The sequence below is a fragment of the Geotrypetes seraphini genome, chromosome 19 (assembly GCF_902459505.1).
Source record: "Geotrypetes seraphini chromosome 19, aGeoSer1.1, whole genome shotgun sequence".
Taxonomy (NCBI): Eukaryota; Metazoa; Chordata; class Amphibia; order Gymnophiona; family Dermophiidae; genus Geotrypetes; species Geotrypetes seraphini.
The window spans coordinates 29,522,133-29,546,607 of NC_047102.1; the positions used below are offsets into that span (position 1 = coordinate 29,522,133).

The 24,475-nt window shown below is 41.6% G+C and overlaps 1 protein-coding gene across 4 annotated transcripts in view; it reads left to right on the forward strand.

The window, feature by feature from the left end:
- Positions 1–24,475, forward strand: part of LMO1 (LIM domain only 1) — a 151,979-nt gene that overhangs the window by 123,140 nt on the left and 4,364 nt on the right. The gene's annotated exons all lie outside the window — the stretch shown is intronic.

Sequence of the window (24,475 nt, forward strand, 5' to 3'; positions counted from 1 at the left end):
CCAGCAGTCCGCTCACGCGGTGGCCACACAGGTTTAGGACCTGTGCAGTAATCCTCTATCTATACCCCTCTATCCCCTTTTCCAGCAGGAAATTGTCCAATTCCTTCTTGAACCCCAGTACCGTACTCTGCCCTATTACGCCCTCTGGAAGCGCATTCCAGGTGTCCACCACACGTTGGGTAAAGAAGAACTTCCTAGCATTCGTTCTGAATCTGTCCCCTTTCAACTTTTCTGAATGTCCTCTCATTCTTGTACTTTTCAAAAGTTTGAAGAATCTGTCCCTCTCTACTCTCTCTATGTCCTTCATGATCTTGTAAGTCTCTATCATGTCCCCTCTAAGTCTCCTCTTCTCCAGGGAAAAGAGTCCCAGTTTCTTAAGGTACGGCGACCAATATTGGACACAGTACTCCAGATGCGGACGCACCATCGCTCGATACAATGGCAATATCTGCCAATTGTAATCTGTGCCCAGGGTGCAATGAGCACCCACTGCATGTTAAATGCACATATCCATCCTGTGCCTAAGTAGGCCGTAGGATGAACATAGTACACGATACTAGCATTGTATGTGCATATACGTAGGATGATCGATTATGGCATAAATGTGTCTGTATTGAAAACCATCTCCAGAAAACGTTCTCTATTGTAACATAGGAATTGCCGCTGCTGGGTCAGACCAGTGGTCCATCGTGCCCAGCAGTCCGCTCACGCGGCGGCCCCCAGGTCAAAGACCAGTGCGCTAAATGAGTCCAGCCTCACCTGCGTACGTTCCAGTTTAGCAGGAACTTGTCCAACTTTGTCTTGAATCCCTGGAGGGAGTTTTCCCCTATAACAGACTCCAGAAGAGCATTCCAGTTTTCTACCACTCTCTGGGTGAAGAAGAACTTCCTTACATTTGTACGGAATCTATCCCCTTTCAACTTTGGAGAGGGTGATCAACCTGCCCTTATCTACCAAGTCTATTCCCTTCAGTACCTTGAATGTTTCTATCATGTCCCCTCTCAATCTCCTCTGTAAACGGCTCTGAATTGACTCCCCAGTCATAGGTAGCAGTATAGAAACTTTCAATAAACAATAAAGACTTGCTTGGACTAGATTGCGGTGGCCAACTTTTTCCATTCCCCCAAGGTTCATTTTGCGACTCGAGCTACGACATCCAAAATAGTCTTTTAAACCAGGTAGCTTGACAACTTGTCAATCTGGAAAACCGTGCTGGTCTGGGATTTTTGTAAATCTAATAACACGACGGCGTGACTTTATTGCCATGTGGCCCATATTTAAATGAGCAATAGCTTTTCTCACGAGTAGGAAACAAATTATACCGCATTGAATGGTTGCTTTAATCCTGTCAGCTCTAGCCTTTTTCGCAGTAATAGTTTCATATATGGCCACCCTTTATTGGCATTTAATGGAATAGCTTTTCGCCAGCCTTGTTTTTGTGCAGTCTCTCGAGCAGAGAAATGCATAAACACGTTGATGGTACTATTTCAATTCTCTGTGGACACATGGTACTGTACAAGGGAAATCTGTAGATTTGAAGAGCAGGAGGGCTGTACTGTGTGTTTCTTTATTCACATGGTGAAGTCTACATAATCATGTAAGATGGTACATCACCAGCTAGAACTTTGTAATATATACAACCCAATTTGAAAATCACTTGGCAACCAATGCAGCTCTCTATAAAATTGAGATACATGATAGAGAATGACACGGTGACAAAATTCATCACCGTTCCCGTCTAATCCCATGTCATTTTTTAGTGTCTATTTCAACCTCGGTCCTTCTACACCAGCATTCTTCAAAGCAAAGCTTGCGGGTCAGTGGTTGTGGCCATTCATACTCTGATTCTTATGTGAGCCAAGGATAATGAAGCCATTGTGACATCACTGATGTGATTGGTTCTTAGGTACTGGTGGAATGAGGCATTATGACATCACAATATCTGCTCTGGAATGTTGCTGCTCAATCTCAGCATTCTTCAAAGCAAAGCTTGCGGGTCAGTGGTTGTGGCCATTCATACTCCGATTCTTCCCTCTCTCCTTAAAGAATGACATGAAGATGGTTTCCCGCGGTTATCTGCGGGGACGGGAACGGTGATGAATTTTGTCACCGTGTCATTCTCTAACACATGATCACATTTTTTTCAGGCCATAAATCAATCTCATGGTAACTTACATGTGCAAATTTGCATGCCAGGCATAAGTTTGAGCATGCATGTTCATAGACTCCAAGGGATAGTGGCTTGTGAGGACTAGATTCTTTTTACATATGCTATCGTGCTCCCGTTCTTAAATTCTCTGAGCCAGGATCTCTTGCCGACATGGAAATTCAGATTGCCAAATGCAATCAAATTCAAATGCAAAATGTTTCCTCGGTTCAGCAGTCATTTGTGGAGTATTGCCCTAACTTCAATTTGATGCGTAGCTGGCTAGTTCTCCTGTTACTGTTGTATACACTACAGAGTGCAGAGCTTTCTGCTGTAATGTGTACTATAAACACAAAAGCTGTATGTACCTTTTAACTAATCTATCTTATCACAGTGCACAGTTTATGGCCTGACCCCTGACGTGCCCTCAGAAAATGTGGCATTAGAGAGATGCCTCCATATTTCTTCTAGCATTCTTTTGCCATCTTTGCAATTTTTAGGAGGCGGCTGGAAACAAGCTAGTTGGAAGGTCTGACTGTCTCTTTTTGTTTCCCAGTTGAATAAAAGCCTGGGACTAAGGTGAAGAATAACCCCCAGAAAGTCAAATTAAAAAACAAAATCCCTTGCTATAAGAAGTAAAACATTAATCTTTACAGGAATGCAACCACAGAAGAAGTTTGTATCCTAAAACTATATGAAAACAGAGGCTTTAAAAATGAAACTCTGAAGTCTGTTTTCCCCTCCACTACTCCAGCTAATTATGGGGATCAGTTCTATAAAGAAATACCTGGAAGGTTTTTCTCTATAAACTCATAATACAGTAGGGTATCAGACGTCCGAGAAAATCCCGACAACATGTCCTCTTTTTAGTGGACTGTCAGGATGCCTGGACAGATTTTCCAAAACTCAGTAGTTTGTCTGGGTTTTGGAAAGCCCCGGCCACATCTGGAGGGCCTCTGAGCATGAGCAGACGACATCATATGCATCCACGCATGAGGTCAGAAAACAAAGGCAAGGCTTTGCGGGGGGTGAGGCTAGAGGCAGAATAGGGCAGAGCCACGTGTCCGGGTTTTGCAAGACAAAAATTTGGAAACCCTAAGTTTCCTAGACACACAACACAAACATTCTCTCGATTCCTGTGGCAGTTGTTTTCTGGGTGAGGGCACCCGTACACTTGAGTTCACTGGCATTCACAATCTCCCGGAAGAAGTGGTAGAGACGAGACTGTCTGAATTCAAGAAGGCATGGGATAGGCATGTGGGATCTCTCAGAGAGAGAAAGAGATAGCAGTTACTGCGGATGGGCAGACTGGATGGGCCATTTGGCCTTTATCTGCCATCATGTTTCTATGTACCTTCGAGGATGAAGTTAGGTTGAAATGAAGAAAAGGTTAACCCTTTCAGGACCATAAGGATCGTAGGCCAATTTTTGTGGTTTTGACGACATTTTTATGGTAAAAAGGGCTTGCAGATGCCAAAAAATTGATTTTTTTTTGTGAAATATCATTATTTTTTTTTAAAAACTCACACTTCTGGCTTATGGACAGTGTGGCAAGTGAATCTTCTCGTCAATCTGGCAACGACGCTAATGAATGAATGTCGGAACCAGTTTGTTTACATAAAGGCAGTATCCTATGGAATCCGTACATATCAAATTTAGAACTGTAGACTATCCCAATCAACATTTATAGGATTTTAAAGTTATGGGACAAATATGTCCCTTGGTCCTGAAAGGGTTAAGTCCGCTACCTCAACTGTGTGCAGATGTGTCTTCTGCGTATATAGGGCCAGAGTGAAAACCTGACTTGTTTGTAGCCTTTAAGGACAGGTCAGTGAATATTGCCACCATAGCTGGACTAACTGGGAGAAAAAGTATACTTTCCCAGAGCCAACTAACATTTTGTGTTGATATTTCTTCTTAATGCAGGTGTAGCATCCCCAGACCTCTCACTTATGCTCTCATCTTTACTCTGTGAGAAATAGAGATGTTACATTCCAAATGCGGTGATAAAGGCATAGATAACAGCGTGGAAAAATCTGAGATATCCCTCTGCAGCCATTTTAAAACTGAATATTCAACCTGTTTACATAAATCAAAGCAACATACCTCGCCATAGGGAGTGAAATTTTGTATTTGATTCCCCCCCCCCCTCCAAACCAGTCTCAGAGCAAGTTCATTTTAGATGTCAGTACAGTATAGTCTTCATTATCCAACTTTTGCTAATCTAACCATATCTGACAGACCACCCCTCCCCCCCAGTAATGCCACTTCTTCACCGTTCTTTCCATTTTCTGTTACAGCATAGAGGGAAGTTTAACACCTGAGATCTTGCTTTTACTACCTTTTTGTTTAATGCATTCTTTGAAGGGTTATCATTTGTTTTCTATATTATTTGACTTAGGATTGGGTTAGGATAACATTTCTTTGAAGGTGTGAATAAACATGTGGATAAAGGTGAGCCAGTTGATATAACATAGAAACATAGAAAATGACGGCAGAAAAGGGCCACGGCCCATCCAGTCTGCCCACCCCAAAGACCCACCCCCTATCTACCTCCATGAAGAGATCCGACATGCCAATCCCATCTTTTCTTAAAATCTGGCACGCTGCAGGCCTCAGTTACCTGTTGTGGAAGATTATTTCAGCAATCAACCACCCTTTCGGTATCTAGATTTTCAGAAAGCTTTAGACAAAGTTTCTCTCGAGATGCCTGAGAAAATTAGTCACGGAAGAGGGGGCAATGTTCTGTGGTGGATTAAGAATTGTTTATTGGACAGAAAACAAAGGGTAGGGTTAAATGGCCAATTTTCTCAATAGAGGAAGGTGAATAGTGGAGTGCTGCAGGGCTCTGTAGTGGGACCGGATCTATTTAATATATTTATACATGATCTGGAAATTGGAATGACAAGTGACGTGATTAATTTTGCAGATGATGCCAAATTCTTCAAAGCTGTTAAAACACATGTGAAAAATTGCAGAAGACCTTAGGAACTTGGAAGACGGGGCATGAAAATGGCAGCCAAAATTGAATGTGGACAAATGCAAAGTGATGCACAGTGGGAAGAATAATCCAAATCATAGTTACCAGATGCCATGATCCATCTTAAATGTCAACACAAAAAGAATAAAGATCTAGATGTTATTGTAGATAATACACTGGCCACCTTAAGATCATTACTATCAATCTCAAATCCAGCTCCTCTTTCACGCACAGAGGTTCTTAATTCCCTAAACTGTACCATTCCCTCAAGTTTTTGCAGCCCAAATGCATGACTCTGCATTTCTTAGCATAAAATTTTAGCTGCCAAATTTCAGACCATTTTCCAAGCTTTTCTAGGTCCTTCCTCAAGTTATTTACACCATCAGGGGTGTCTACTGTATTGCAGGTTTGGCATGATCCACAAAGAGGCAAATCTTACCTGACAATCCTTCAGCAATATTGCTTACAAAAATGTTAAAAAAAGAAAAGGCCCAAGAAATGAACATTGATGCATACCACTGGTAACATCGCTTTCCTCCGAGCAATCGCCATTGACTTTAGTTGGGTGTGAACGCTTGCATCAGCCTTTGAACTGCATAATTGCTTGTGTCTAATGTTAGGTTCATGGATGAGGACTTAATGCTAGTATTCCGTAACAGCTGTTCTGCACTGAACGACTGTTACAGAATTCACATTCGGCAGCCATCATCCCCATGCCTGGTGCTTTGGAGAAGCAAACAAGCTGTGATACTTTGTGTCGCACTGGATGAGTTTTAGATCGAAAAAGAGAATAGGTTGGGGCACCCGATGGTATTTATTGCTTGTCTCAAATGTGTTTGTTCAGGTTGTGACAAAACAGGACCCCTGAAGATGGAAGAATTCTACCAAATCATGGACCTTGTTGGAGCCTGTCCTACTTTACACTAAAATCATCCACATTTGGGATTTGTTTGTACAAGAAAACTTCTGTTGCATCCTGATACTATGGCCTAGTTCTCACTTTATCCCGTTTTAATTGAAATTTCGGTGCTAGTTCTTGAATTTCCCCTATAGTGTCAGTGGAATTTGTAAAGGGAAAAGGATTGGGACTTGTATACTGCCTTTATGTAGTTTTACAAACACACTCAAAATGATTTACGTACAGGTACTTCCCTATCTGTTCTGGTGGGCTCACAATCTGTCTAATGTACCTGGGGCAGTGGAGAAGTAAGTGACATGCCCAGGATTTGAACCTACCACCTTAGGGTGTGGAGGCTTTAGCTCTAAGCACTACATCACACTCTTCCTGGGCCTCAGCCTACTGCTCTAACCACTAGGCTACTTTAGAATGCACTATTATGTTAAAATGCAAAAAAAAAAAAAAAAAGCCCCCCCCCCACACTTATATGTGGTGTGTCTTCTCCTGACTCGACTGTCTGGCTGAGTCATGAACTATGACACATGGTTAAACAAGACACCCTAGTACTATGGGCTCTTTACCAGCTGGCTAACGACTCTTGCAGAATTACATGCCTGAGCTGATAATTCCACCAAAGTAATTATTTCAACAGTATAAGACCATTCCCAGAGGGTTTATTGCAATTATACAGTGCCTGATTATAAGTCATGCAAGTTAGTTTGCCATCCTTTTTGCAGTGATTGCAGAATCTTAAATCTGCTTGACTCAGCCCGAAATGCCAGGTATAGCAAATGCTGGTCTTCAGGATAGCATAGTGGCTCAGAGGCAAATGCTGTATGCTTCTGTGCAGAAAACTCACAGTTCCTAGGTCAGAACTTCAGTCAACTGGGGCTGCTGCAGTGGTCATGGCCTTTGGGGGGGGAGGCAGGGGGTCATGGTTCTTGTTATTAGTAAAATATGATGGCCTGATCTAGACCTCATAATACAGGGTTCCATTAGGAGCCCTTTCTGGTGCATGTCTTTTTCAGGGATTGCTTATCTCCCACTGTTACTCCAATGTGAACCTATGGGGCCTTTGGACCCTATGAAATGTATGTGCTCCTCTCAATGGACAGCATAGAGTGGACTAAATCATTTTGTTAAGGTACTTCCTTCAAGTTGAAACCATATTGGTACAACCCGGTGACTGGAGTATATCCATATGGAAGGTCTCGTAGTTGGTAATTGAGAGAATATCTATCTTCAGCCTCTTGGAGAAGGCTTCAAGCCTGGGAAGATAGTTTAATTTCCTGTTTTCTAGGCCTAGAAAAGGGAAAGTTGATCTTCTGCTCTTGACTATGGAGCTGGAGAGGTGAAGTCTGTCTTATTTATCTAGCTTCCTGTGATAGATGCAGAGACCTTGTCAAAATGTGTTTGTTGGTTCTTCTAGCACTAGCAAAGTAGTGGTTTCTTGAGCAGTACAGCTGTGGAAAGATTGGGAAGGAAAACACTAACCAATTGGTCCTTAATACAAGAGGCGTGAACATTTTTATTCAATAAAGGCTTCATTTTAAATTTTCATCTTGTCTGAAGTGTCTTGAAAATCAGTAGGTACATTATGAGCATGTCTGAATTCACATTAGATTTTGCAGACAGTCTGTGGGACATAGACCTGGACCCAAGAGACACACATGGTCTATAATGGTTTAGGGTTTCCTACTACAGGCATCAAATTTCCTTTCTGACTGAAGGCTAGATTCTCAAAAACTTCCCGGTAAAAACAAATTTGTCCCCTTGTCGTTCTCTACTCTAGACCATTCTTTAAGCTCTGCTTTTAATACAGCAACTAACATTTTAATGCTATAAATGTAGATTTTGCTATCCATAAGCAAGGCCATTGAGAACAGTACCGAATAGAGATTAAAGTTCTGTGCACAAAACAAATGGGATCTGATCTTAAGGTGATTGCAAAAGAATACTAGGATGCATAAGCAAATGAATAGCTAGCAATTAGAGCAGGCAATTGGTGATTGCCTCCAAGTTTAAGTGGAGTACTGTGTACAGATCTGAAGAAAGCACCATCAAAATGGAATGAACTGGATGGAATAGAGGCAGATGCTAAAAAAAAATATGCTTTTCATGATGAAGCACATACAGTAGAAACAAACTTAAATATACACATGTGTATTCTTTGGAGGAAAGATGAGAAAAGGGGAGATGAGAAATTTAAACATGTCAAAGATATACATACAAAGAAATAAGCTTCTTGACAAGATATAGAATTAGAGTGAAATGGGACAGACTGAAATAATTTAGAGATAAGAGTGGTAGATGCATGGAAATTCCTCCCAGTGGAAGAAGTGGAGACCAGGACAAAGTAGTTGAGGGAAAAGAAATTGTAGAACTGAGTAGATGACATGGATGGGCAGACTTTGTATGGTCCATACATATGTGCCAAGACACAATTATAAAATAAGGACCGGATTCTATATAGTGCAACCCAAGTTGCGTGCGCAAATGTGTGTGCAACTTAATTTAACAAGCTAATCAATGCTAATTGACAATTGACATTAATTGGCTCTGATTAGAAGTCATGCAGTCTTTAAAATAGTGCAAATAAATCTCAGTGTGCAAATCAAGGAGCCATGGCCTAGGGAGAAGCATGGGTGAATCATGGTCATTCCTAAAAGTTGAGTGCACTGTTATAGAATACGCCTGATCCACACACATCTTGGGTACAGGTATTTAGGCCTAGTTTTCATTGACCTAACTAGGTGTTCCTAAATGTTAGTCACTTATACAAGGGTTAAGAGTGATTCTATATATGGCGAGTAGGAAAAAGTCTTAGAGCCCCACCTGTATTCAATGAAATATAAGTTATAGGTTATAACGGGGTACAGGGAACTCATCGGCATAAAAAACCTCCACACTTACAAGCTATTGAGCCTTGCGCAATGCAAACAAGTTCCGAAAAAACAGCACTTTCCTAAGTCGTTGGATAAGTACTGTTTTTTTCATGAAGGAAGTATTGATGCAACTGTATTGGAAAAATAAATATTGGTGCCCCTGCATAAGACTCTGGTGAGACCCCATTTAGAATATTGTGTACAATTCTGGAGATCACACCTTCAAAAAGATATAAAAAGGATGAAGTCAGTCCAGAAGGTGGCTACTAAGATTGTGTGTGGTCTTCGTCATAAGGCTTATGGGGATAGGCTTAAAGATCTCAATATGAATACTTTAGAGGAAAGGCAGGAGAGGGGAGATATGATAGAGACATTTAAATACCTACATGGCGTAAATGCGCAAGAGTCAAGTATTTCATTTGAAAGGAAGCTCTGGAATGAGAGGGCATAGGATGAAGTTAAGAGGTGATAGGCTCTGGAGTAATCTAAGGGAATACTTTTTTACAGAAAGGGTGGTAGATGCGAGGAACAGTCTCCCGGAAGAGGTGGTGGAGACAGAGACTGTATTTGAATTCAAGAAAGCGTGGGACAGGCACATAGGATCGCTTAGGGAGAGGAGGGGATAGTGGATGCTGTGGATGGGCCATTTGGCCTTATCTGCCATCATGCTACTATGTTTCTATAACCATAAAGTTCTATGACATCACAATGCAGGTGTAAAGAGCCTTAGCCAATAGGGAGAGGAGGAGATAGTGGATGGGCCATTTGGCCTTTATCTGCCATCATTTTACTATGTTTCCATAACAATAATGCTTTATGACCTCACAATGTAGGTGTAAAGAGCCTTAGCCAATAGGGAGAGGAGGAGATAGTAGATGTTGCGGATGGGCAGACTGGATGGGCCATTTGGCCTTTATCTGCCATCATTTTACTGTGTTTCCATAACAATAATGCTCTATGACCTCACAATGCAGGTGTAAAGAGCCTTAGCCAATAGGGAGAGGAGGAGATAGTGGAAGCTGCAAATGAGAGACTGGATGGGCCATTTGGCCTTTATCTGCCATCATGTTTCTTTGTTTCTATGTAAGTGTGGAGGTTTTTATGTTAATGAGGTTCCTGTACCCCGTTATAACCTATAACTTATACTTCATTGAATTTAGGTGGGGTCACGCTTATTTTTAAAGCGTCGTGAAGCCAAATTCAATGCTGAAGGTCCGATTCCTCTTAATAGTTTGTAATATGATGCACAAACTTATTGATATTTAGTTATATTTAATGTATGCGTAATTTAGGTATCACCATTTTCACCAGATCAATGGCAGGCATAAATGTGCCTTGCAAACTCTGTAAATTATAATGTTCTCTAAATTGCATATATATGTTGCAGACCAGCCACACCCCTCCCATATTTCACCCCATATAGTTATGCTACATGGCACTTAGGCCAGAAAATATAAGTGAATCATTAAAACTTCAAATAGTCTGGAGGAGAAAAGTTGAGGGAGGTAGGCTGATGAGTGATTAAAGGGAAGGGCCGTAGAGTTCTTTTATGGCTTCTCAATAAGACATTCCAGATCTTTCTGTTTTCAGTTCTAAGTGATTTTTTTATTTCAAAGGCCCTTATGCTCTTGGATTGCTTCCTGAAAATTGTACCCCCATGGAGATATGATCTTGTCTGAGTTGATAATTGTCAGTTAACATATGGCCTGTTTCACTATGCAGCATCCTTCACATTATTTACATTGAAAAGAAAATCCTAACTCGTGCACCTCCTAATTTCTGGATATATTCACTGCAGAAAATGTGAAAAATGGGAGCCAGAAAGCAAATTGTCTGGAAAGTTACTATATTGTACTCATAAACTAGACATGTGATCATTACAGGGATATCTGGGGATATGTGCAGATTTGAGAGCCCTGTTGCCTCTACTAAAAATCTTTTTATCGTTGTGGTCAGCAGCTGAAATTTATGATGCTGTGATGATGGCACTGTTCCACAGGTCCCCTGGTTTAGTATTACCCACTGCAGTAATGATCTATGTATGCTTGGGGTTCAAAAGCAAAGACTGAATAAGGGAGACGCATCAGAAAATTAAAAAAAAAAAAAAGCCATAGATTACCTCCTAGCCTGTTCTGGATTGGGAACTACCGTATTTTCACGCATATAACGCGCGCGTTATACGCGTTTTTACCTACCACGCATACCCCTCACGCGTTATACGCGTGAGCGCGGTATACCTTTGGTAGTTGGCCGGACAGACGGGAGCCAAACCCGCCTGTCCGGCAGGAAGCCAACGACGGAATGAGGCCGGATTGGCCCATCCGTCCCAAAGCTCCGCCTACTGGTGGGGCCTAAGGCGCGTGGGCCAATCAGAATAGGCCCTGGAGCCTTAGGTCCCACCTGGGGGCGCGGCCTGAGGCACATGGGCCCAACCCTAGTGCACGGAAAGTCAGGGAGGGTGAACGGAGAGTCGAGACAGCGCACGGAGAGTCGGGGCAGTGCACGGAAAGTCAGGGAGGGTGAACGGAACGTCGGGACAGCGCACAGAGAGGCGGGGCAGTGCACGGAAAGTCAGGGAGGGTGAACGGATAGTCGGGACAGTGCACGGAGAGTCGGGGAGGGTGAAAGGAGAGTCGGGGTGGCCAGAGGAGAGTCGGGGCGGGCGAAAGGACAGTCGGGCTGCATGCGCGGTATACCCGTGAGCGCGGTATACAAAAGTTTTTGTACATAAAATTGTGGTTTCTGCGCGCTATACCCGTGTGCACGTTTTACACGGGTGCGCGTTATCTGCGTGAAAATACGGTAGTTAAAAGAAGAAAAAATAAAGTTAAAAGGTACTATTCTCTTAAAATAACATAAGAATAGCCTTACTGGGTTAGACCAATGGCCCATCTATCGCAGTAGCCTGTCCTCATGGTAGCCAATCCAGGTTACAAGTACCTGGCAAAAAACTGTAGTAGCAACATTCTATACTGCCAATCCAGGGCAAGCAGTGTCTTACCCTACATCCGTCATGGACTTTTTCTCCTGGAACTTGTCTAAACCTTTTTTAAAACCAGCTACATTAATCACTCTTACCACATCCTCTTGTCAATGTGTTCCAGGGCTTAACTATTCTCTCAGTGAAAAAATATTTCCTCCTATTGGTTTTAAAAGTGCAGGGGTACCTTGGTTTGCGAGCATAATTCGTTCCTGAAGCATGCTCGTAATCCAAAGTACATTTCCCCATAGAAAACAATAGAAGCTCGGACAATTTGTTCCACATCCCCAAAACTTGTACCGGTAGTAAGTAGACGCAGAAGAGGGAGGGTTAAGTGACTTTGCCCAGAGTCACAAGGAGCTGCAGAGGACATTATACACAATTCCTTAGCCAAGCCAAAAGGAGCTGGAAGAAAACGAAAAGACTGACTACTGTACCTCCCTCATCGCCCGGCTCACCTCCTTCACTTTCAGCTCCTCCAGTGTCGGGTGCACCACTGTCACCTGTGAAGTCCTCCGTCAAACATCACCCACCAGCCGGCTGCCAGCATCTCTGCCTCTAGTAGCCACAGGTCCTCCAGTGGGGTTCTTTCTAGTCAGTGGTCACCTTTTTAGCAACCCAACACCCGCCTGAATTCGGGAAAGCGAGTTGAGCAGAGGATTGTCCTTTTTATGGTGAAATGGCAGCGGTCCCGAGCTCGGTTTTGGTTGCCAGTGCCCCGCAGCTGGGCGGGAAGCAGCCGAATAGGCGCGCACATGGCTGGCGGGAGGACCAGCATCTGTGCAACCGCCCTGGTGTTCTCAGACTCCGGCGATGTTTGAGTCAGTGACGGCGGTGGATGTCTCCGCCCATGCAGCCTTTGCCTTCTGTTCCCTGATAGTGCGGCCTCGGGCTGGAATTGCTGCCGACATTGAATGGAAGAGTAGACACCAACCGGCAGAGGTTCACGGTCGGTGCGTAAGTACTCGTTTACCGAGGCAACGCTCGGTTTGCAAGTCACAGTTTGCTGGAGTGTTTTGCTCGTCTTGCAAAACACTCGCAAACCGCGTTACTCCCAAACCGAGGTTTGACTGTATTTCCCTGTACTTTCATCGAGTGATCCCAATCATTGTAATTTTTGATGGAGTAAAAAAAAAATAAAAAAAAAATCGATCCACTTGTACCCCTACACCACTCAGGATTTTGTAGACTACAATCATATCTCCCCTCAACCGCCTCTTTTCCAAGCTGAAGAGCCCTAACCTTTTTAGTCTTTCCTCAAACGAGAGGAGTTCCATCCCCTTTATCATCTTGGTCGCTCTTCTTTGAACCTTTTCTAGTCCTGCTTTATCTTTTTTGAGATAGGCAACCAGAACAAACACAATACTTAAGATGAGGTCATTTACCATCCCTTTTCTAATAATTCCTAGCATCTTGGTTTGCTTTTTTTTTTGGCTGCCACCACACATTGGATGAAGTTTCAGCATATCGTCTACAATGACACCCATATCTTTTTTTGGGGCGCTAACCTCCAAGGTTGACCCTAGCATTTGATAACTATGATTTGGATTATTCTTCCTAAGGTGCATCACTTTGCATTTGACTGCATTAAATTTCATCTGCCATTTGAACGCCTAGTCTTCCAATTTCGAAAACAATTTTTTCCACAGGTAGATAGTGGAGGAGCGGCCTGATGGTTAGAGCAATAGCCTGAGAACCATGAAAACTGCCTCATGTACAAAATAAGTACCTGTATGTAATATGTAAGTTGCTTTAATTATAACTACAGAAAAGCACTACATCAAGTCATAACCCCTTTCAGTACTAGAATATCACAGTGATCTGTACCGAGACCTATGATATTTAAAAAGAACAAAAAACTTTAAGATGTTCAAGATGCAGGCTTTATTAAAATCACAGTTTAATAATCCACCTAAAAATATATCTAGGACTCAAGGCCTTGGGGGATGTAGCCCCCTTACATTAGCAACGGCAGAGTGTATTGGAAGCACCAGCGGTTCACATAAAAGATAAGTGCCGCTAAGCTATATATATATACACACATTTTTGTGTTTGGAGTCACGCATTATATATTGACTATAAGAAAATAAGTTTTAATGCATAATTCAAAAAACCTTAAAAACAAAAATATGAACACCCAATGAGTGAGAACTGCCTACCTGCCATCGGCTGTTATAGTAATCATACTAAACAGCGCAGGAATCTGAGGGGTTCATATTAATTATTTACTCGACTTGGGAAGTTATTTAGTCAAGTCCTGCAAGTTCCTTATAGTTGTGAGGAATAAATTAGGACACCCCCACATATCCTCCCACTTAAAGTGGCTCAAATCACATATAGGTTTATCACATCAGGTGCATGTGATTAGTACATCGTTACTCAGCATTTTGAAAGAGGTTTGCCCTACTTAAATCAAGTTTCAAATTTATTATGCACTTGATTAATTGCTTACTCAAAATTCTAAGCGATGTACAAAAACAGTAAAATTACAAGTTTATGGGGGAAACAAACCAAATAAATACGACTAACCTGACAAGACTTATAATACAAAAGGAAAAAATGGGAAAGAAATACAAGCTATTGATAGTAAATAAGACGAGTAAGGGGAAAAACAATAGGAGGGGGGAGAGCAGTGGGTTTTTTTAAAAATTGGGAACTAAGATTCAATTAAGGCTCCTAATCTAGCTTTCTAGCTGCCAAATGCATCTTTAAAAAGAAAGCATTTTAACTTGCTCTTGAATCTGTCTAAATTGCGTTCTTCCCGTATGTAAATAGGGAGGGAATTCCATATTTGGAGGGCTGTGACAGAAAAGATGAATTGCCGCAGTGTATTAATGTTTTTGAGTGAGGGAACTATTAATTGATGTTGGTCGGTAGACCTGAGTAATCTTGTAGAAGAACGGGGAATCAATAATTTTCTACGAATAAAGGCGGGAGTTTTATAAAGAAGAGATTTGAAAGTCAGTAGACTTAATTTTGTATGTTATGCGATGAGCAACTGGGAGCCAATGTGCTTTCTTAAGGAGAGGTGTCACATGGTGGAATTTCTTAGCTTTCCTTATGAGTTTAATTGAAGCATTTTGAATGATCTGTAATCGTCTGATTTCTTTTTGGGCAATTCCTTTAAATAGCGCATTTAGTTTGGTGTGCTCATGACTGCTGCGATGAGAGTGAATACCATGGCGAGATCAAGAGAGCTGTCTGACGCCTTCAGAAAGAAGATTGTAGCAGCTTATAAGTCTGGTAAGGGATTTTATTAGATCTCGAAAGAATTTTACATCAGCCATTCCACGGTCCAGAAAATAGTGTATAAGTGGAGGACTTTCCAAACAACTGCCAACATGCCTAGGTCTGGCCGTCCAAGCAAGTTGACCCCCAGAGCAGACAGCAAGATGCTAAAAGAAGTCTCCAAAAACCCTAAAATGTCATCACGGGACCTACAACAGGCTCTTGTTACTGTTGATGTGAAAGTGCATGCCTCTACAATCAGAAAGAAACTTTATAAATTTAACTTGCAGGGGAGGTGTGCAAGGAGGAAATCTTTGCTCTCTAAGAGAAACATCAAGGCCAGACCGAAGTTTGCCAGAGAGAACGTAGACAAAGACTTCTGGAATAGTGTTCTATGGACAGATGAGTCTAAAATTGAATTATTTGGACACCAGAAAAAAGAGGACATGTTTGGCATACACCAAATACATAATTCCAGGAAAAGAACCTCATACCAACTGTGAAGCATTGGAGGTGGAAGTGTCATGGTTTAGGGATGCTTTGCTGATGCAGGACCTGGCCAGCTCACCATCATAGAATCCACTATGAATTCTACCGTGTATCAGAGCGTGCTTGAGGAATATGTGAGACCATCTGTGAGAAAATTAAAGCTGAAGCAGAACTGGACCCTGCAACACGACAATGACGCAAAACATACTAGTAAATCCACCATGAACTGGCTGAAAACTAAGAAATGGAGAGAGTCCTGGAGTGGTCGAGTCAAAGCCCTGATCTTAATCCCATTGAGATGCTGTACATGCAAGGAACCCCTCAAACATCTCACAGCTGAAAGAATTCTGCATTGAGGAGTGGGCCAAACTTTCCTCAGACCAATGGTAAATGGCTACAAGAAGCGTCTCACTGCAGTTATTTCAGCCAAAGTGTATCCTAATTTATTCCTCAGTTAGAATACATATTTTTGTAGATATCTTTTGTTTCATGAGTAAATCAAGGAAAATTTTTGTTGTTTACCTGCAATTATATCACTTTCTTTTCCCAACATAAATAAATTAAAAAAAGATTTGATATCGATAAATGAACATTTCTTAAGAAAGAACTGAATATTTCATAGGGTACCCTAATTTTTTCACATGACTATTCTCTTGGAGGCTAATCTTTTTTTTTGCCCAATGTTCATGTTTGGCTCTAGTATCCCAAAGGCATAAATTCAACCATATCTAAGAAACCAGAGCTGATGCAATCTATCCAATGCAATTTTCTGAATCAGTGCCCCAAAAAACCCCAGGAGCAGGTCAAAAACCCAAGGAACCAAGAATTTTTTAAAAAAATTTTGTTTGCCTGTGTAATCTATGAACGTTTGTGATTTAGAGAATGGTCATGTACATTAGGTCTAGAAGAGAAGGTGTGTATATGCAGATATAACAATATGGAATAGATGTAGGGTTGATAGATGGAAGACTTAAAATGATAAGAATAGTTAATAACTAGAGACTACACTTTAATGTCAATAGAATGTGCATTTGTGGTGCAAAAATCCAAAAACCATGTTCCATTTTTGGAGGGGAAAAATTAGCACTCATGGTAACCAGTGTGTAGAAAAAAAAAGCAATTGGAGAAACCCAATAATATATTTGGATAGATAACGAAACATCTTTCATAAAATCCCAGGGAAAAATAACAATGGCAGCCATTTTGTAGTGACTAAGATTAAATAAATAGCAATACTATTTGAATAGATATTGTTTCACAAATACTAGTCATACAGCAAACCTAAATAATGTGAGGTTCAAATAAATATGAAACTAAACCAGCAGGTACTATATTATATAAGCACATAAACACATATGATACAGTTTCTTATTACGCCAGAATAATGAGGATGAAGCTAGTACACACTTCAAAATCCACTCAGCAGCTGTCTCGCACAATACATCATTAATGTTGAACAAATCAGTAGGTTGATGTCAGACCACTCAGTCTTGTGTTATTGATAAAATGGAAGACAAAAATAACAGATTCCTCTAATGTAAGTATAATTGAATAAGATTGAATTAAACCTCCGTAGACTAAGTTGTTGTAGCAGTGGAATTGCATAAATTGAATTAGAGGACTTTTATATAGGGCAGGGGTGTCAAAGTCGGTCCTCGAGGGCCACAATCCAGTCGGGTTTTCAGAATTTCCCCCAATGAATATGCATGAGATCTATTAGCATACAATGAAAGCAGTGCATGCAAATAGATCTCATGCATATTCATTGGGGAAATCCTGAAAACCCGACTGGATTGCGGCCCTCGAGGAAGGACTTTGACACCCCTGAAATAGGGAAATCACTAAGATAATTTATTCACAAGACTGATATTCGCCATAAGATGAGGGCCAGGCCTATTCAGACAGGCTAAAACTGTGCCGTTAACCACATAGAGAGACTGAAAGAGCTAAGGGTCAGAGTCTGTAAACAGCGCCTCGAAAAAAAGGTGCCAGCACTGTGTCAGTCATAGTTAAGCGCCATTTTCAAACTCGCACCTTAGAGCGCCTATCACAAAGCTTAGGTGCTGGTTATGTAGGCCAAGGTTTTACTGGCCTACATTGTAGGCGCGTAAGTTCTCTCACCCCCCCCCTCCCAAATACCCATTTAGGTGTTAGATGCCACTAGGCACCATACAATAGGCGCCTCTACCTTTTATAGATCTGGGTAGGCGCCTATCGGCCAATTAAATTTTCTTTTCCAATTATGAGCTCGTTAAAGCTCATTGAGGTAATTAAGGTAGGCGCTGATGTGGGCAAGGAGGCAATATGATACAAATATCACGTAAGCTTTCAGAAGATTGTGTTTTCCAATAAGAAAATTATACGAAGTTGCAGAGATATTTAAAAGAAATATGAGAAGATGCTACTATAGCAGGTGTCCCCTCTGACTATCAAGGCTACCTCCTGAAGGAGACACGATACGATGCTTTTATGTGTCTTGAGGCTCACTTCAGTTTAGTCATAAGGCCTGGCTATCACTTATATAGCACCGAAAGGTGTACGCAGCGCTGTACATTTTGACATTTATAGACGGTCCCTGCTCAGAAGAGCTTACAATCCAACTTGGACAGACAAACACAACATATAGGGTTGGGGATGCAGAACCCAAGGTAAGAGGAGTTAGGAGTCAAAAGCACTCTCGAAGAGGTGGGCTTTTTAACTGGGCCTTGAACCCTGCCAGAGACGGAGCCCTCTGTAGGTATTCCGGCAGCTTGTTCCAAGCATAAGGCGCAGGAAGGTAGAAGGGACGGAGTCTGGAATTGGCACAGATAGCAGGGACTTAACAGCTGAATGGAGCTTTGGGGGGGGGGGGGGCGCGGGGGACATACAAGCTCTGGAAAAGGGATAAGCACTGAAGGTTTCCTCCAGTCAAAGAAGCATACACTCCTGGTCTTTCCTTGACATGCCCACTTTTGATAAATATTACACTCATTCCCTTATCTCTCTTTTTATTAATTTATCTTTATAAAACATTTCAATACTCAAGATAAGCTCTGACGTATCAAAAGTGAATGGACAAATGACTGAATTACAAAAAGAAAAAGGAAACCTTAGACCAGGGGTGTCCAACCTGCGGCCCCGTGAAGTATTTTGTGCGGCCCCCAGTCGAGGGCGATGCAGTGTTTTCCTCTGCTGCCCCCCGGGTGTTTACCGTCTTGCCGGCTCCCTCCTCTGTCTTGCTGCAGCGTTTGCGTGGCCCCAGAAAATTTTTTCGGCCCACGCGGCCCAGGGAAGCCAAAAGGTTGGACACCCCTGCCTTAGACCTTAGATTAGAGAACTCTTGAAAAATTTAAAGCCAAACTTAAAACTTTTCTCTTTAAAGACGCCTTTACTCTTTAGTACCAGCTTCCGCTTCTCAAACCTTTAATTCTTGTGAAGCCTTGAAACATCAAACGCTTCTTCTGAAGCGATCCCCATCCTAATGTTTTACCACTCCCCATTTACCTTTCTTTTTTACTAATTTTACTTCGATGTATTTTAAACAACCTTTTCCTCCCCAACTTCCCTTTTGTTCCAGGTACGTCAACGTAAATTCGTCAGGTATTTTTAATATTTGATCAAATATTGCTTTTATTTACCTATTTTAATTGTTTTCTACCATCTTTTTATATTGTACACCGTTTAGACACTTGTTTTGATAGACGGTATATCAAAAATAAAGAAACTTGAAACTATAATGGGAGGGGGGAATGTATGTTTATTAAAACACTTATATACTGTCCTTTGCATAATCACTAGAGCAGTTTACAATTAGAAACTGAAAGAAAGTACAGTACAAACAGGACAGAATAAGAGAAATTTAAATTTTTTTTCTCCGTGTCGTAACCATCGAAGCCCATTAACTGGTTCAGGGAACTCCTGAGAACGGGATGCTCCGTGGAGGGGCCTAAGGTTAAGGCCCCTCCTATGGGCATCCCACCTGCTGCTGGGGGGGGGGGGTTGTCAGGTGGGTTGCTCAATAGTGGCAGGAGGAGGGAGTAGGCTTCCCTCCTGCTAATCTTTGATTTGGGGTCTTTTTTCTTTTTTTTTTAATTTGTGGGTGTATTCTGTGCATGTGCCAATCGCTATCAACCAGCAAATTGGCACATGCAAATTTAGCGATCCTCCGCGAACTTCATTTGCACGCATAGGTTTTTTTTAAAGAATGACTCGCCTTTTAGAAATCGTTACAGTAGTGGCCGTGATAGCGGCCCTTTGGATTTTTACCGTGAACATTAGAGAATCTTCCCCCTAAGTGCTTTTGAAAATGAGCCCCTAAATGTGACTGAATTGTCTAAAAGAATGTTTTAGCGAAGGAAAAAGCTTCAGAAATGTATTTAATGCTAAACTGGCCACAATATTTTAGACTATCGCTGATACAGCATAGTAGGGAGTTTATTTTTATGGATGGCCATAAAAGCATCTATGACTGGAAACTAGGAGCCTCCAACTGTGGCAAGGAGGCCAAGTTCCTGGAGGGGCTAGGGGATTGCTTCCTGGAGCAAATGGTAAAAGAGCCGACAAGAGGCGACGCCACCTTGGACTTGGTCCTAAATGGTCTCACCGGACCGATAACAGAAGTAGAAGTCATGGTTCCACTGGGAACGAGTGATCACAATGTAATCAACTTTAAACTTGACATCGGGAAAGGGAAACATGCCAAAACCTTAACCCTTTCAGGACCAAGGGACATATTTGTCCCATAACTTTAAAATCCTATAAATTTTGATTGGGATAGTCTACAGTTCTAAATTTGATATGTACGGATTCCATAGGATACTGCCTTTATGTAAACAAACTGGTTCTGACATTCATTCATTAGCGTCGTTGCCAGATTGACGAGAAGATTCACTTGCCACACTGTCCATAAGCCAGAAGTTTGATTTTTTTTAAAAAAAATAATGATATTTCACAAAAAAAATCTATTTTTTGGCATCTGCAAGCCCTTTTTACCATAAAAATGTCGTCAAAACCACAAAAATTGGCCTACGATCCTTATGGTCCTGAAAGGGTTAACCACCACCTTAAACTTTAAAAAGGGTAAATACGATTGCATGAGAGCCATGGTAACAAAACGACTCGAGAAGATGGTGGACAAACTTGAAACAGTAGATCAGGCATGGTGCCTATTGAAAAATACTATTGCAGAAGCACAAGATCTCTACATTCCGAGGATTTCCAAAGATCCAAAGAACTAAAGGCAAAGGAGAACCGGCATGGCTTACCATACAGGTGAAGGAAGCCATAAAAGAAAAGAAGGACTCTTTCAAAAAATGGAAATGCACGAAGACAACCGAAGCCTGGAACAAACATAAAGATGAACAGAAGAAATGTCACAAGGCGGTGAGGGATGCAAAACAGGACTATGAGGAAAAAATAGCCCGGGAGGCCAAAAACTTCAAGCCCTTCTTTAGATACGTGAAAGGGAAAAAACCTGCAAAAGAGGCAGTGGGACCCATGGACGACAAGGGAAGAAAAGGGTACATCAAGGAAGATAAACAAATCGCAGACAAACTAAATTCCTTCTTTGCGTCCGTCTTTACGAAGGAGGACACCTCCTGAAGCGGAGAAACTGTTTACAGGAGAAATAGAGGACAGCCTCACCACAGTTGAAGTGAACTTAGATCAGATATACTACCAGATCGACAAACTTAAAAGTGACAAATCCCCTGGACCAGATGAAATTCACCCGAGAGTCTTGAAGGAATTGAAGGTTGAAATCGGAGAGTTATTGCAAAAACTTGCAAACCTGTCAATCAGAACTGGTCAGATACCAGACGACTGGAGGAAAGCGAACGTCACGCCAATTTTCAAAAAAGGATCGAGAGGAGAACCGGGCAACTATAGACCTGTGAGTCTTACGTCTGTCCCCGGCAAGATGATTGAATCACTGATCAAGGATAGCATAGTTCAGCACTTGGACACACACAACTTGATGAAACCCAGTCAACATGGATTCAGGAAAGGGAAATCGTGTTTGACGAATTTACTCCAATTCTTTGAGACCGTGAACAAGCAAATTGATAGTGGAAAGCCGGTGGACATAATATACTTGGACTTCCAGAAAGCATTTGACAAAGTTCCACACGAAAGACTTCTCAGGAAACTACAAAGCCATGGCATAGAGGGAGATATACAAAGATGGATAGGCAGATGGCTGGATAACAGGAAGCAGAGAGTGGGCATTAATGGGAAGTTCTCCGACTGGGAGAAAGTGACTAGTGGTGTACCCCAGGGCTCGGTACTTGGGCCGATCCTTTTTAATATTTATATCAATGACCTGGAAAACGGAACATCCAGTGAGATCATCAAGTTTGCAGACGACACAAAACTCTGCCGGGCAATCAGATCGCAGGAGGACAGTGAGGAACTCCAGAGCGATTTGTGTCGGTTAGAAAAATGGGCGGAGAAATGGCAGATGAAGTTCAACGTGGAGAAATGCAAGGTAATGCATTTAGGCAGTAAAAATAAGGAATACGAGTACAGAATGTCAGGTGCAACTCTGGGAAAAAGTGAACAAGAAAGGAATCTGGGTGTACTGATAGATAGGACCCTGAAGCCGTCGGCACAATGCGCGGCAGCGGCAAAGAAGGCAAATAGAATGTTGGGCATGATAAAGAAAGGAATCTCGAGTAGATCGGAGAAAGTTATAATGCCGCTTTATAGGGCAATGGTCAGACCACACTTGGAATACTGCGTCCAACATTGGTCTCCCTACCTAAAGAAGGATATAAAACTGCTGGAGAGGATGCAGAGACGAGCAACTAAACTAGTGAAGGATATGGAGAAACTGGAATATGAGGATCGACTTAAAACACTGGGATTGTTCTCCCTTGAGAAAAGGAGACTGCGTGGGGATATGATCGAGACCTTCAAAATACTGAAAGGAATCGACAAAATAGAGCAGAGAAGATTATTTACATTGTCCAATTTGACACGGACAAGAGGACATGAAATGAAGCTAAAGGGGGGCAAGTTCAGGACTAATATCAGGAAGTTCTGCTTCACACAGAGAGTGGTTGACATCTGGAATACTCTCCCAGGGGAGATTATTGCGGAATCGACAGTCCTAGGCTTCAAAAGCAAACTAGATGCATATCTCCTTGAGAGAGGCATATAAAGATATGGTTGGCTATAAAATAAATACCACACCAAATTGATATTCAAAATAGTAAGTAATACTGTCAAAAAGCAAGTATAGTACTCTTTTCACTTAATATATAAACGGTAAAAGACCTCAGTGTTTCTCAGAACTGAGAAACTAACTATGACAGTAAAGATACTATCATAGAGAAATACATCCTTGGTCTTATATTCTACCGTTTATTTTTTAATTTTTACTCAAACTTTTTATCTTTAGTTAATATCATATGTTTTATATGTTTCTTAGAAAAGTGAGCACTTATCTTAATTTTAACAGTGCAAAATCACCGCAGGAGTCTTTCAAAGATTTTAATGCGGTATCATAAGTAATTCCGCTTCACGCTGGTTCAGTTCACATAGAAATCCCAACAGGCCCTGTTTCGCCCTACGGCTGCATCAGAGGATTATTTTTAATTGTGAGCCACTGCTTCAATGATTTTTCTGTCAGCGAAAATCATTGAAGCAGTGGCTCACAATTAAAAATAATCCCCTGATGCAGCCGTAGGGCGAAACAGGGCCTGTTGGGATTTCTATGTGAACTGAACCAGCGTGAAGCGGAATTACTTATGATACCGCATTAAAATCTTTGAAAGACTCCTGCGGTGATTTTGCACTGTTAAAATTAAGATAAGTGCTCACTTTTCTAAGAAACATATAAAACATATGATATTAACTAAAGATAAAAAGTTTGAGTAAAAATTAAAAAATAAACGGTAGAATATAAGACCAAGGATGTATTTCTCTATGATAGTATCTTTACTGTCATAGTTAGTTTCTCAGTTCTGAGAAACACTGAGGTCTTTTACCGTTTATATATTAAGTGAAAAGAGTACTATACTTGCTTTTTGACAGTATTACTATTTTGAATATCAATTTGGTGTGGTATTTATTTGAAGATATTCAGCTTGTCATTTATATTAATTTGTGGCTATAAAATAAGCCAGGTGTATACCTGGCAGGGCCTCCGCGTGTGCGGATTGCCGGACTTGATGGACCGAAGGTCTGATCCGGAGATGGCGCTTCTTATGTTCTTATGACTCTGCTCTTGTACCTTCCTGGCTTTGGCAGTATCTGGAGGCAGTCAGTCCCGCCTCTCTTCCCAGGCAGTCCACTTTTATTTCACTCCTGTGACTCTTATCTGTGTCTCTCCAACCAACACGGAGAGAGATTCAGGCATCCAACCGGCTTTATCAAGCTTCTGGACCAGGAAATAATCTATCCAATCACTCCTTGACTTTCTTCCAGCAGCTGAAATGGTTGTTAGCCAAAGGCTGAGAAAGCCAGTTGTTGGTTCTGGCAAAGGGTAAGTACCCTAGGCAGTTACATTTTCTCTGGCAGACAGGAAAATCCCTGTTTCGCTGCTGATAAGTCAGGAGGACAAAGAATCCAGTAATGCAATTCATCATAACTTCATATACAGCTCTATGATGTCTAGACTTAGAGGCAGCAGGCTTGAGTTTTTAATGCTTCCATTTCCACAGGGAGGAGGCTGAGGTTCATGTCCAAAAAAGCCATAGTCCCCCCTTCAGTTGATGTAAAAAAAAAATGAGCTCTTTAGGGTAGGGGGCCACAACTTCATTCCAGTCACACTACTGTTAAAAGAAAGTAAGTGGATATACTGTAGATGAGCTAAAATTCATGCATGTTTTCTTTTGATTGTGCATCTCGTTTCCTTACCCATAATGCTAATCAAATCACGCTGCGGTCT